A 16,044-nucleotide genomic window follows, 5' to 3' on the forward strand; every position below is an offset into this window, starting at 1 on the left:
AAAATCCCTTTGTTGTGATAAATGATTAATACATAATAGCCACCCAAACCAATGAAAAACAGCAACAACCATAAATGAAGAACCATAGTTTTCCAAGTGCTGCTAAAAAGGAATTTTTACTTATTTTATCTTTATGCCAATGAAAAGAAAGGTTATTTTGCTGGAGTTTTATGATTCATTCTTTGGACAGAAAAACTCAATTCTACAGGTTCCTTGGTAAATCTGTGTATTACAGTTCAGATCAGCACCACTGTTAACCTTTCCTTTGCCAGCAAATAGCAATTACATGATAACTACAGGGTAATTCTAGGGCTTTGTGTCTTTGAATGCAGGAATAATTTGAACCATTCTAACTGTAAATTTGAATTGTTTAACATATGCTTTCCACAGAGTAGAAATACATTTTAATGATTTATTTCACCTCCTTAAATGTACAATTTTCCCTTTTTTAGAATCAAGTGATTTCATAAATATAGAAAGTTTAGAACTCTAGTAAGGAAACTTGAAATAAATCAAGAAACATTTTCTTCATTTAAACATGGCTTAAATTGAGCATAAAACAAGGTTCTCAGAAACATCGAATAATTGCATGATGACTAGAATTTTTTTTTCTTTTTCAATGAAATAGATAAAAATATTCAAGGCTTCTATTTGTAAACCATTCAAGTTGGAGTTTAAATTACGTAAATTGTCAAATAAGTGAAAAAGCAAAAATTTAAAATGGAACTTTCTTCTACTTTTACTACTCTTTTCTTTCCCTTTCTCTTAAGCACTATTTATTGAATATCCTGTCTCTATATTTAGTTTCCAGTCTGTACTTACTACTTTTTATTTGTTCCACCTCTCTTTTCTTTCTTCCAAATATTTGCAATGAAGTGCAAGTATATGTAATCTATTTGTTTACTCTATTTGTTTATTGTTTGAAGATCTGTCTTCTCTTATTATTTTCAGTACTTCTCTTACTTATTTGCTTTCCTTTCAACTGCACTTCACACTTTCTCCTTCCCACTCCATTAACTGAAGTTTCTCTCAAAACCATCCCAACACATCTCATTCCAATACTGGGTGGTCATTGTATTGTTCATACTCTGGTGTTAACAGAATCATGTTCCACACGAGGTGGAGTTTCGGGAAATGAATCAACTACTCACTGCTCACTGACCTACTCCATTGATAGGCTAGAGGTCACACTAAGACAATTGTTAAATAAAACAGTATATCTTATAAAAATCATCTTGTAGAAACTCAGTCTATAGATGTGTATTTCCTCTTCTGCATAAAAGCACACGCATTATTTAGGACTTGAAATTTCACTCTATCTATGTCCATAAAGACATAGTATTTTTGTGTCTGCCTACTGCATACAGAAAATTCATGTATATATTTTAAGACTCCAAATAATTCGAAAGTGTTGAAGTTCACTTTTATTCCTTATACTCCATAATAAAACTTCTAACAATTTTGTTAAGAAGCTATAACCCACAGTAGTAAAGAAACACTCTTAAGCAATAAAATAAATAAAATTTGAAAGTTAGGCACACAACCCAGCATGCTTTAAATCTTACTTGTTCTTTAGATCCCACGGGTGTTCACCAGACGTCTCCCTAAACAAAGAAGAAATGTGACAACAATTAAAATGTGAAAATGATGCTATTAAAATACTGCTCATTTAGGTGATGCATGTTTATATTACTTAGCTAGTAGAAATGTCAAATTCCAACAAGAAGTGAAATTGTTTGTATTTTGGCATTTCCTTTCACACTTATTGTTGTAAAAAAGCAATTTAAAATGTTCCTTTTAAAGCAACAAGAAGCAAAACATGTTATGATTATTCTGGAAAAAGAAATGATAGTTTTAAAATATTAAATGTATTCCCTAATTAAAATTATATATAGTAGAAAAGAAATAACATATAGAACCATCAAGTATCATTCAATAAAAACAAACGTGCTAGAAAAACCTATGAAGAATTCTTACAAAAGGGAGTATTTCTTGTACTGAAAACCTTTGTTAAGATTTTAATTCCTTGGTAAACATACAGAAAGCTCATTGAGTTTCTTTGAACAACATCACAGGATTTTTATTATAGAAAGACAGAATCTACCAGACTATGATAATAATGTCATCAAGCAAGAAAGAGAAAGAAAGAAAAGAAAAGAAAAGAAAAGAAAAGAAAAGGAAAGAAAAGGAAAAAGAAAAGAAAAGAAAAGAAATCTTAATTTATAATTAGGCTGAGGGAAAGGCTTGCTAAAATTTTAATTATATACCTGGAAGTTTGGCTGGGCTCAGTGGCTCATGCTTGTGATCCCAGGACTTGGGGAGGCCAAGGCGGGCAGATCACTTAAGGTCAGGAATTCGACACCAGCCTGGCCAACATGGTGAAACCCCATCTCTACTCAAAATACAAAAAAAAATTAGCCAGGTATGGTGGCGTGCACCAGTAATCCCAGCTACTCAGGAGGCTGAGGCAGGAGAATCACTTGAATCAAGGAGGCGGAGGTTGCGGTGAGACAAGGCTGCACCACTGCACTCCATCCTGGGTGACAAAGTGACATTCTGTTTCAAAACAACAACAATAACAATCTGGAAGTTTATTATTAATATAATTTGTTATCAAGGTTGAGAAAGATACAAGTCCATGAAAGTGTTGTAGTGTTTCAGGAGTTTTATAATTTATAAGCAACTCTAAAACCTGGGCACATATGTTGGCACTTTCTCAATGATTTTCATTAAACTTGTTCACTTTTTTTTTCTTTTTGGAAGAGTGGAAATGAAGAAATTAACCTGGACTCTATGTGAATAGCTGAGGCAAGTGGAGACATTAATTCATTTCTGTAAATTCCTAGAAAATAACAACTGATCTTGAGTTACATAAAGCTAATCAATGGTGCTCTGCAGACATGGGAGGAGAAGAGAAGAGTAGAGGGAGGTATTAAAAGGGCAATAAATAAACTTTTGGAGCTGATGGATGTGATTGTTATCTTGATTGTGCTCAAGACTTTATAGGCATATACATGTGTCTAAACTCATCAAATGGTATGCTTTAATGTGTGCAGTATATTATATGATAATTATACCTTAATAAAGCTCTGAAAAAGTGGAAGGATATGAAATATATATTTAATGTAGAGCATGAAATGCATGGATAAACCATTCAATAAATTAATGGGAGTTGGTACTCTTGCGATTTTTATTTTAAAAGATTATCTGTTTGCTGTGTGATGACTAGGTTGAGGAGACAGTGACTGGAAGTGGAGGTGAAATTTTGTAAGAAGGCTTGGACCACCACATTGACAGTAGATGTAAAAGATGCTGGATTGATTCATGATATAGTTAGAAGGTACAAAGAAAAGGCTGGTTGAGGCACTGAATGTGAAGGTAAGACAAAATAAGGAACCAAGAATGATGGGCAGGTTTCTGGTTTGAACAACTGGATGCATGTGCTGCCATTTTCTGGATGGTAAAAACTCAGAATATTATAAAATTTAAGTGGAATACAATAATTCCATTTTGTACATATTATATTTGAAATGCTTGTGAGACAATCAAATGGAAATGTTAAGTTGGGTAAGGTTTTCTAGAAGCCAGAGGATAAGGCTGAGTTACATAACTAATTTTGAGAATTGCCAGCATATATCTAATAGAGTGAATGGCTGTCATGAAATGGAAGCAAAGGTCATTGAATGAGAATAGATAAAAGCACCCAGCGTCAGGATGCTAGATGACGTATCTACTTGGATGTGTATATTCTCTAAATAACCAGAATGAGAATGAAAAGCAGTTCTAGAGGCCAGAAGCTAATTTTAATTATTTCTTGTGTTTTTTAGAGATGACTTTCTAATGCTTATGTTTAAATGTTCACAATGTAGGCAGGACACAAAAATATAATATTTTAGCAATTAACCTAATGTGCTGCCAGTTTAACCTTTAAATTATCCTCAAAGGTCTCTGGATGTCTAGTTATTTAAGAGGTAAATCACTTCCCCTAAAGTACATCTCTTAAATAAACATATATTTTGTTACATAAACACCTTAAAAATCAAATTAGAAATGAAGTACAGTCAAGTGCTGCATAACATATCAGTCAACAATGGACTGCATATATGGCAGTGGTCTCATAAGGTGATAATGGAGCTGAAAAATTCTTAGCGCCTAGTGATGTGGTAGCTGTTGTAATGTTATAGCACAATGCATTACTCACAGCATGCACAATTATGTATGATACATAATATTTGGTTGGTGCAACAGTAATTGCAGTTTTTGCCATTAAAAGTAATGGCATTCACGCTTGATAATAAACGATCAATGATATTAATACTTCATAATCAGTGACTATGTTACTGGTTTCTGTATTTACCATACTATGCTATACTTCATATCGTTATTTTAGAGTGTACTCTTTCTACTTAAAAAAAAAAAGTTAACTACAGAATGGTCTCAGGTGGTATTCCAAAATAAGGCAGTGTTGTCATAGGAGATGACAGCTTCATGTGTGTTATTGCCCCTGAAGATCTTCTAGTGGGACAAGATGTAGATGTGGAAGAGAGTGTTACTGATGATTCTTACCCTGTGTAGGCCTAGACTAATGTGTGTGTTTGTGTCTCAATTTCTAATAAAAAAAAAAAAGTAGGTCAGGAGATCGAGACCATCCTGGCTAACACGGTGAAACCCTGTCTCTGCTAAAAATACAAAAAATTAGCGGGCATAGTGGTGGACGCCTGTAGTCCCAGCTACTCGGGAGGCTGAGACAGGAGAATGGCATGAACCCGGGAATCGGAGCTTGTAGTGAGCCGAGATCGCGCCACTGCACTCCAGCCTGGGCGATGAGCAAGACTTCCTCTCAAAAAAAAAAAAAAAAAAAAAAAAAGTTTTAGGTACACAAAAAATGTAGAAAGAAAAAAATACGTAGAATGAGCATATACAGAAATATTTTTGTACAGCTGTACAATGTGTGTTTTAAGCTAAGTGTTATTACAAAAGAGTCAAAAAATTTTTAAAAGTTTATAAAGTAAAAAATCTTAGCTTACAATGAGAACACATGGGCACCCGGAGGGGAACATCAAACACTGGAACCTGTAGTGGGGTGAGGGCAGGGCGAGGGAGAACATTAGGACAAACAGCTAACACATGCGGGGCTTAAAACCTGGATGACCGGTTCATAGGTGCCGCAAACCATCGTGGCACATGTATACCTGTGTAACAAACTTGCATATTCTGGATACACATGTATCCCAGGACTTAAAGTAAAATAAAAATAAAAATAAAAAATGTAAAAAAAAGTTAGCTTACAGTAAGGTAAGGTTAATTGATTATTGAAGCAAGAAAATATTTTAAAATGCATTTACCGTAGTCTAAGTGTGCAGTGTTTATAAAGTCTATAGTAGTGTGCAGTCTTGTCCTAGTCCTTCACATTACTCACTGCTCACTCATTGATTCACCTAGAGCAACTTCCAGTCCTGAAAGCTCCATTCATTGTAAGTGTCCCATGCAGGTGTACTATTTTTAATCTTTTGTACTGTATTTTTATTGTACCTTTTCCTTGTTTAGTTATATTTAGATACACATACACTGGCCATTGTGTTAGAGTTGCTTACAATATTCAGTACAGTAACATTCTGTACAGGTTTGTATCCTAAGAACAATAGGCTATACCACATAACCTAAGTGTGTGGTAGGCTGAGCCATCTAGGTTTCTGTAAGTATGTTCTATGATCTTTGCACAATGACGAAATCGCCTAAGGATGCATTTCTCAGAACGTATTCTTGTTGTTAAGTGATGCATGACTGTATAGAGCTTTGCTAAGATTTTCAAAGAAGTCAACATAATTTGGAGAACTTGAACACTCTTTCTTTGCAACATGTGCATAGAATATGGAGAAACTGTAATATGATTTGCTGAAAGTAGCTGGAAAATCTGTATTGGAATACTCAAAAGCAGTTGCTTTTACATGTTCGTAGAGATCAACCGCAGAAACAGAGCAAACGATATTGGAATTATAGTGTATTATTATAGAAGGAAAATGAAATGTAGACATTTCATGACTGGCATGACTGGTATTGTTCAAGGTAATGCTCAGCCTGAGAATAATCCATGGTAGATTTGGTTTTGTTGGTTTCCCTTGGCTTTGAACATTAGGGGATGTTTGGAAGTCAACATCCCAGATTTTTGTTTCTTCATTTGTAAAATGGAACTTATACAAATAACTTCACAGGGTTTTGGTAGCAATAAGTGGGATAAAGTGCATGCAAATGCTTTGTACAGTGTAAAGTACCACAGACTGCGCAAATAACACCATCACAACAGTAAGTGAGACATCCTAGCGAAATGTGGCACTTGATATTACTCAAAAGAAATGTTCAGTGAACTGAGTTTGTGTACTGCATTTAATTTCATTTAGAATTTTCCAAGTTGTTACTAAGGCCCAGAAATAAATATCAACTCTTCATACATCGATTAAAGAAATGTGCATTTTGTTTTTCTTTCTTTTTACTTTGCACACTTACCTGAATAAGAATTTTTGGCACACATGATAAACACAAAAGGTCTCTTGGTGGATTACTTGGACTGAAACACAATTCTGAAATATGATTTTTCCATCATTTCCATTCTTCTATTTACACTTAGTTGCTTTTATTTAATCTTAAATTTCAACTTTATTTTAGATACAAGGGGTCCATGTGCAGGTGTGTTACATGGGTATATTGCATCCAGCTAGTGAGTATAGTATCCACTAGGCAGCTTTTCAACTCACACCCCCCGCTCTCCCCGCCAGGTCTAATAATCCACAGTGTCTGTTACTCCCATGTTTATCTCCATGTGTGCTCAATATTTAGCTCCACTTGTAAGTGAGAAAATGAGGTATTTGGTTTCCTGTTCATGAGTTAGTTTGCTTAGGATTATGACCTCCATCTCCATCCATGTTGCTGCAAAGGATGTGATTATTTTGTTGTTTTTTTAATCTTATAATTTACTTTCTTTTCTTCTTTTCTCTATAACCTGTGATATTGCCCAGCTTTCTCATTATGTCACTTCAGTTAAGATTAAATCATTGATAATCATTTTATACCTTATTATAAAAATAATACAAATTTTTATTTTTGTAAAAATAATTTAATATAATCACCATTGAAATTTACAAAATTCATTGAAGAAAAAATAAGAAAATGAAAGTCATTCATAATCCTATCACTGAGAGGCAACTGCTCTTAACTTTCGGGTATACAGCTACCCAGTCTCTTTTCTATGCATTAATATATATTTTATAAGTTCATTAATAGTGTCATGTTCTCTTTTTTTACTTACTTTTCCATGAGTATTTTTAAATGATGAGAATGTTTTTTCTACAGCATATTTAGGTAGTGCATAGTTATTTTAAATTTTAATTTTATGGATGAAACATAATTTGTTAGACCTGTCAAAAAGGCTATTGTTGGTTCTTTGTTTTTTGGGGTTTTTTTGTATAAACAGCCTCATGATAAACATCCTTCAGGCTATATCTTTGCATGAATCATGATTAATTCCTTAGGATGAATTGCTGGATGCAGTCAAGCCTGCATATTAAATTACAAAAATTGTAATATCTATTGCCAAATTACACTTCAAAAATGTAATAACATTTATCACTCCTACAAGCAAGACAGGAGAGTTCCAAGTTCTCCACACCGAAGCTAATAGTAGCTATTATCATTTTAAAATCTGTGCCAATTTGATAAATAAAATTACTTATTTTATGGTTTTAATAGTGTTTCTTTGGTTACCAGTTCTGTTGAAAAGTTTTTTTATTTGTATTTGTTAGTTTCTGAAATGCTCCTTCATGTATTTTTTGCCTATTTATCTATTAGCACACACGTCTTCTATAATTACTTGTAATAACTTTTAATATATTAAGAGTATTGATTATAAACATAAAGATTTGATTAAAAAGACCAATGATGACTTTAACATTTTCAGAATTAACATATGCCAAGATTCATCCTAAAACCCAAGAGAAAGTTTAACAGCTTTTTCACTTCAAGTAGATGCAAAAGTGATTATAAATAGATGAACAAATTTAAGAAAAGTTTTATGCCTCATTTTTATTACCCCATTTTCGTTCAAATTTGAATCAATGTTGCATTTAGTTTATTGTTGTTTAGCCCCTTGTAAATTTTTTGGATTGTTTACATAGATATATTTTTATTCACTATTCCATCAGTTATATTTTACTTTCTCTTTCCCCTGAAAGTGTGCAAACATTTTTCATTGCTTTATTATTTTATGACATTATTTTTCCTTTATTACCCTGGAAGAGCAAGACGGTGTGACTAGCTTCTTCTTGACATTTTTTCCAAAGAGGGAGGCTTTACTGGTATGGCTAAGGTTAAGACAAGAACCACCCTGTAGTACCATCTTTGTGAAAGGTTTTCCTATGTTCTGATAAGCTGCCCAATGCTTTGTCTTAATGTTGATGTCACTGTACAGAATGTGGCTTCTTTGAGCACAGCAGCAAAACTGTGAATGTAATCTTAAGGGAATTAATGAGCAGATGTGTATTCCTGTGTATACTCCTCTAGACTTTGACTTAGACATTCTTATTCCCTGATAAAAGACTAGAAAACCCATGGAGCTTCAAAGATTGTAAACTAGCTAATATTCACTAGCTGTTAGCAAAGAAGCATGCCACACCAACAATGAGGAGAACTGAAAGAAAATCTCTCAAATTATTATAATGCTTTATAGTCTGTTCACTATCTCATATAACACTCACAATAATTTGGGAGTGGGTAAGGAAGATATTGTAATGGAAAAAGCATGAGTCTTCAGGACATAGTAGTCACATGATCTTGGGCAAGTAAATCTCTCAAAAAAGTCAGTCTCCTTTTCAGTAAAATAGATACAAAAAAGAAAATAATACTTATCTTTCATAACTGCTGTGATTAGAAAAAATGTAATGGATATTTAGCACTTAATATTTACTTCATCATTTATTGATTCAACACATACATTTGAGCATCTACCATGAGTTCTTTTCTAGACACTAGGAATTATAGTCTGCTCAGATAAACATTTTATGCTAATGGGTAACAGGTACTAAATGAGAAAGAGAGAAAGAAAGAAAGGAAAGAAAAGAAAGTAAGACAAGTGTATGGATGTATAATTTCAATGAGAACTAAGTGCCATGAAAAAATAAAACAGTGTATTGTGGTAGTGAATGGGCAGTGTTGGGTAATGCTATAGAGGATAGTCAGGAAGGCCTTATAGATAGCTGATAATTTGAGCTGAGATCTTAGCAAAAGAAAGAACAGCCCTGCCAAGAGTAAGGGGTAAAGACCTCTAGAAAAAGAAATACATGTAAAGGCTCTGGCACAGGGACCAGCTTTAGTGCTTGAAGAACACAAATGTGTCCAGTGTGGCTGGAGCATGATGAGCCATGAAAAGCCTGGCTTAAGACAGGTAAGAGAAGAGGTGTAGGCCAGATGTTAGATTATGTAAGGCTTTGTAAGTCATGATAAGTTGACCACAGTAAGGTAACAGAGAGCTACCATGACAATAATGAGGAATACAATAAAGATCAAGCTTATTATCCATTAGATAGTTTAAGAAACTGTGTCTTTCTTTGTCTAAATGTGACACAGCAAGGTAGTCATGGAGTCTGGTTTCCTGTCCAGGGTGTGTTCAGTTTTATTTTCTGTATGTTTTGTTGCTGCCCATAATAGTAATGGTTTTTCATCTTTTAAGCCCAAAGTTGATTCCTGCTCTTGATTTTTTGGTTTCTATTTCTTCTTAAAGGCATTTGCCAGTTTTCTGCATCAACATGAATGCTGAAGAAGCATTTACAAGATTTAATAGCTTCATGTAGGAATTAGATCTCTGAAATTCAAACTGCTTTATTTTCATAAGAACTATGATTAACAGACACCTTTATAGCTTCCTCTTTCTCTACTTACCCATGCTCCAAACCTCTTTTCTCTAAGCTGGACTCTCCTACTCGGACATTTTAGCCTTATAAGCCAAAGAAAGCAAGTTTCAATTCACATTCCAGGAAGGAATCTCCCCAGCCAGAGCTTCATCTCTTAAACCTACTTTTGTCTGTTTGAGCCTTCTGCTGGAGTGCTGATTTCTTTCTCCCAGTTACGGCTTTTCTCCTTCACTGGATACTCCTCTCTCCATCCTTGGCTCTGGCACCTGCTATGTCTGGTGTTCCACCCATTACTATTTCAGATTGTACTTCAGCTTTCTTGCGTGACATCTGGCATACATTCTGAATTTTGTCCAGCTCATTTACTACCTTCCCTCTCTGCTTTTCCAGGTGGATTTGCCAAATGTAACGATCAACCAAGAAAGAATTTGTTCCCCCACAAGGCTCTCTGCCTGCATTTTAATTAGCAATAACCTTAATTTTAAGAAGAATAGATAGATACACAATGTATATATCTGCATGTCAGGGTTTTATCCATTTGACAAAAGCTGTTACATGGAAAATGCACAGGTACACTATACAAACATTGTAATTTCGTTTGTAGTGATATGGAAGTTTTTAAAAATACTGATCGAGTTTAAAAATCATTTATTTTTCTAAATTACTCTCGTAAATATAAATTTTGGATTTCAGCATCAATATTATTAACAGGAAGAGTATAGTATAATATTAAGTGTTGATGTGGGGCTTTCAACCCAGTTAATTACCCTAATTCCAGTTATTATACTGCATATTTGTATCATAAAATCTTCAAGAGCTATCTATCAAGAGGTCTCAATAAAATCAGAGTATATTTGAAAAATCCTATCACATATCATGGAGAGGATATGGGTTGTAACCGGGAATACTTAGGCTTAAAGGGAGAACAGGGTGTTTAGTGATGGTGAAGTTTGTTATCTCTAAGTACAGATTTCATTTATTTTACATTTTACATAAGATCTGCTTTGTCAAACTTATCCTAAATTTTTATGTTATTGAATCATGCCCTTCAAACTAACTGCCATTTGGTGTACTAACAGTTCTTGTTATATAAAATGGTGATAACATAAAAAAATCCCCTGTGATGAAAAAATATTAGCCACATTTAGTTTCTTTATCCTCTACACCAGGACTCATTTCTTTAATCTGTAATTCTTTGTGTGAAATCTCATCAAGGGCTCCTTGTGTAAGTAAACGTATACCCCACCATTGCATTTACCATTCCCTGACAAAGCATTTGCCACTGCCTTTCAACACATCGACAGAGTAATTGCACAAAACCTCCCTATCACAAATTGATGTTGGATATCCCTTATCAAATCACTTTTTTCCAACACATTCTTTTATTAAATCTTCTAAATATGTTTCTGAGAATTCTTCCATACTGATAAGATAATCAGACAATATTTTTTGAAGCTCACTAAATTATGTCTTTCGTAATACTATTATGCTCACTATATTTCACCTATCAATATTCTCACCATTCCATATACAAATAAATTGCAGAGCTAAAATTATAGTAGGTCACTTAACTTTCTATTTAGTTTGTGTTACTTTTAAATTTCTGATATTTCATTTGTCCTTCTAAAACAGGAATGTATTACATTTCAGAAAATAAATATTTACTAAAACCCAGAAACCTAAACTAACAATTAAATTCGTGACAGTATAGTGCGGTATCACAGTCAGTTGATAAATTATATAAGACTTGATTAATAAAGTCTATTTATTTATTTGTGCTATAGTAACTCCATTTTATCATCACTCCATCAACAAATATTTACTGTGTCTTCTCTGTGAAAGACATTATACTAAGTGATATGAGGTACAGAGAGAAGAATTAGTCTTCAAGATATTGGCAATCTGGCTAGGGTGCAGTTCTCATGCATTAATTACAGAAAGTAGCACATGGGAAATGCCAGCTGAGTGGTACAGCTAATGCATCTCATGAGATGAAATCACAGTCTTGTGATGGTTGGGGAAGTTTGCCCAGGCAAGTTAGAATTTAAGTGAGAGAGCCTTATATATTATTAGCATTTAATTATGTTGGAAGGAGGACAGATATAAAAGTAGAAGCATAAGCAAGGAATGAAAATGTGGGGCACAGAGTATTTTGTAGAGCTGCATTGTCCAGTATGGTAGCCACTAGTCACATATGGCTATAGGGCACTTCAACTGTGGCTAGTAAGAATTAAGATGTATGATTGTGAAGATTCAGTATGAAAAATAATGTGAAATATCTCATTAATGTTAGTCATTATTATCTATTAAAATGAGAATATTTTGGCTATATTGGGTAAATATAATATTATTAACACTAATTTCACATATTTATAGTTACACTTTATAGTATGGCTACTAGAAAATTTAAATTACATACATGGTTCACATTTGTGACTTGCATTATATTTCTGTTGGACAGTGTCAAGCTATTGAGTAACTGTTGGAAGGTTGAGGTTATTAAATATGTATTTTTAAGAAAAGGAATCAGACTAAAAAGTGATGACTGGTTAGGAGAGGCTAGAGATTAGAAATTTAAAAAATGATAACCTACTCAAGGCACCACACATGAGATAACAAGGGCTGGATAAAGCAGGTGGCAATGGGAAAAATTGGGTAGCAACGTACACTTTCGTGTGTGCCTGGCTACTTGCACTCAACAAAATGTTATTTTAAATTGTTCCTAGTGCCAGAGACATTATAAAAGAAGACTTTCAGAATAATTAACTCCAGTGACTAGGCATGGAGACAGGAAAAGGGAGGGATCAAATATGCCTGAGACTGTAAACTGAGGAGGCAAGCAGAATGGTGATGGAATTTGATGGGAAAACCTCTTTGGTGAGGAGAGTTGTAAGTCCTAGAATGTACGGTAGTGGTGGAGTTGTGAGGATCATTAATATCTCAGTGGAATTAAGAATGTAAGGAACAGATAGATGGCCGAGTCTGATTTAATGGTGGGACATCCGGGAGAAAACGTACTTAAGACTTTGGTAAAATGGATGTGGAAATAAGGGGAATGGTTAAATTGATGAAAGACATTTGATGACCATCTTGGTAGAATTGAATGTGGAATTCAAGGGTGACAGTACGATTTCAGGTGGTGACTCATTTACAGTTCTTTGATGCAGAGCCAGGAACTGAACCATGGGAAATACTGACATTCGATGGTTGAAAATGGATGATCAAAGATAGATGGATCAATCAAGAAAATGGGAAGAGAACCGTGTAGGATCATGGAGCCTAAGGAAGAAAAAAATGCCAATGAGAAAGAACTAGCTAACAGGAAATGTATGAAAGGATGTAGAAAATGGATGATCTACAAAGATAAATGGATCAATCAAGAAAATGGGAAGAGAATAGTGTAGGATCATGGAGCCTAAGGAAGAAAAAAATGCCAACGAGAAAGAACTAGCTAATAGGAAATGTATGAAAGGATGTAGATGGCATTTTATTATTTAGCATCAATATACTATCTGGCAGGAATGCAACCCTCAACCATGAAATCTCAGAAACAGCAGATGTTCCATGATTTATCTTACTGCCTTTGGATCACATGGGCCACACTTGGGCCTTTTTTTTTTTTTTTTTTAAACAGGTATCTTTGTTCTTTTCTCATTCACTGGTAAGTATACCTATCAAATAAACTTTCTTCTGAAGAAGGTCAGACTTATTATTGTTTACTGTAGCATTTAATATCTGCATCCTCAATCAACACTTACCACAAACAGACTGATATTATCTTTTTTTTGTACATACCAAGTCTCCTAACTTGAAAGCTATGTTTTTGTACTCCATCTGGCTGCCTCTCTAGGACTGCCCTTACTGCTTAAAATATACCATGCCTAAAGGAAACAGAGCCAATAAAGAAAGATTTAGGGCTAAGGTTAGCAGGAATAATTGATCTGGACTGTCAAAAGTCACGGTTCTCCCAAGAATCCATATGTCATCATTGGTTTTTTATTTCTCCACCAGTTTTTATCCATTATTTTTCTGTAGAACCTTTACTGTTGTTTAAGAGTGGAATCCACCTTTATTAATTCAACAAGGTGCTAAGATACTTAAAAGGTTATATAAATGAATCCAATATGTATCCTGCATACTCTAGGTTGCAATTTATACACATGTTTACATGTCTATTTTCCATACTTAAATCTAAGATCCTTGAGGAAGGAACTGGTTCTTATTCATATGTAGTGGTGGAGTTCTGAGGATGATTAATCTCTCAGTGGAATGAAGAACATAAGGAACAGGTAGATGGCTGAATCTGATATAATGGTGGGACATCCAGGAGTGAACGTACCTAAGACTTTGGTAAAATGGATGTGGAAATAGGGGGAATGGTTAAATTGATGACAGAGACTTGATGACCATCTAGGTAGAATTGAACGTGGAATTCAAGGGTGACAGTAAGATTTCATGTGGTGACTTGTTGACAGTTCTTTGATGCAGAGCCAGGAACAGAACCATGGGGAATACTTACTAGTATTTATATTATGAACACCTGAAAGGCCATTGGCACCTAGTAGACTGTCAAATCACATTTGTTTAATGAATATAGTCATGTGTCACTTAATGACAGTGACTGATTCTGAGAAATGCATTGTTAGGCAATTCTGTTGTTGTGTGAACATCATAGAGTGTGCTTACACAAATCTAGATAGTATAGCCTACTACACAACTTGGCTATGCTGTAGAGCCTATAGCTCCTAGGCCACAACTTGTATAGCATGTTACTGTATTGAATACTGTAGTCAATTGTAACAGAATGATATTTGTGGATCTAAACATATACAACCATGCAGAAGGGAATAGGTTGCACTATGACATTACGATGACTATGACACCATTAGGAGACAGAAAATTTTCAGCTCCATTATAATGTTATGGGACTACCATTATATACATAGTCCATCAGTGACTGGAATGTTGTATATATAAATTAATGAAAGTGTGAATTTCTTCTTGAAGGAGCCTGTAGTGAAGACAAAATTCATGCACAAATAATCAGAGTACAAATAGGAAAGAGACACCTGACAAAAGTGCTCAGATAAAAACATATTAGGAGTTAGGTGAAAGAACAAAAAATGCCTTATAGAATAAATGGGACAAGGCTTCCTGGAGGTGCTGGTATTTGAGCAAGGGCAGAAGGATGGTAGAATTGGAAAGTCAAAAAATGGGCCATTTTACTAAATGGAAGACTACCTATTGGTCTTATCTACAGATTTTGATTCTTTTATATTTATTAAGGATAAACACGTGTTTTTCATGTCTGGTTAGGTTTTATTTGAACTCCTGTAATCTTTTTTTTTTTTCATTATAAAAAGCTTTTTTTTTTTTCCATAAAAATTTTCTTAAAATATGTAGCCACACAGCCAAGTTTTATTTTAAGGACAACGGCATTTTTACCTCCTGTTTCGCGTGAGGGTCTGTGGGTTGTAGGAGATGAGAAAAGAGAGTTCCCAGCTGCTACAGCTCAACAAAGCCCCTAAAAATGATGACTGCATCCATTTCCACCCAACGCCACATTCTGAAAGTGATCTTTTTGAAACGAGGATTGCAAATAGCTGCAGCTTCTCAAAACTGCAATTGCTTTTCATGGTGTGGCGTTGCTGTCTTCATGCTGACACAGCTCTCAGCACCGACACCCGCCTGCCTGTGAACCGTTAAAGATATTTAACTTCCAACAATATAAACAGCATTATACAAAAACAGAGAGGCCTTGTTTTTAATAAGCTGAAATGGATGAAATGGGCAGTCATGAAGCAAAAATCATTATGAGGGAAGGAAATGGAGACAAAAATGAATGTCTCTCCCTCCCCTGCCCCCAAGGACTGCAGGCAATGTTGTGTACCTTTGGGTCATGCTCTGAAAAGATGCATAAATAGGAGTGAGAAATTGGTGCTAGAAAAAAAAATATATGATTAAAAGGACGTGACATTTTCTGCATATTCAATGTGTTGGGAAGCACTTTTGTAGTTCAGACAAGGTTTGCATCCCAGCTCTGGCCCTTACCAGGGTTTTGTTTTATTTTTTTCCTTGGCTAAATTGCTTAATCTTTCCAAGTTCAAGTTTCTGCAAATAGAGCTTATATTAATGACTTCTTAAG

At 34.5% G+C, this 16,044-nt stretch overlaps 1 protein-coding gene across 45 annotated transcripts in view; it reads right to left on the reverse strand.

Annotated features, from left to right (window-relative positions):
* The window catches only part of PTPRD (protein tyrosine phosphatase receptor type D), a 2,329,646-nt gene that overhangs the window by 710,638 nt on the left and 1,602,964 nt on the right, over positions 1-16,044 (reverse strand). For all 45 annotated transcript variants that reach the window (XM_017949398.3, XM_017949394.3, XM_017949399.3 and 42 more), the window contains one exon: positions 1,566-1,604. The gene's annotated coding sequence lies outside the window, so the exon portion shown is untranslated. The remainder of the gene's footprint in view (positions 1-1,565; positions 1,605-16,044) is intronic.

The sequence above is a fragment of the Papio anubis genome, chromosome 13 (assembly GCF_008728515.1).
Source record: "Papio anubis isolate 15944 chromosome 13, Panubis1.0, whole genome shotgun sequence".
Classification (NCBI taxonomy): Eukaryota; Metazoa; Chordata; class Mammalia; order Primates; family Cercopithecidae; genus Papio; species Papio anubis.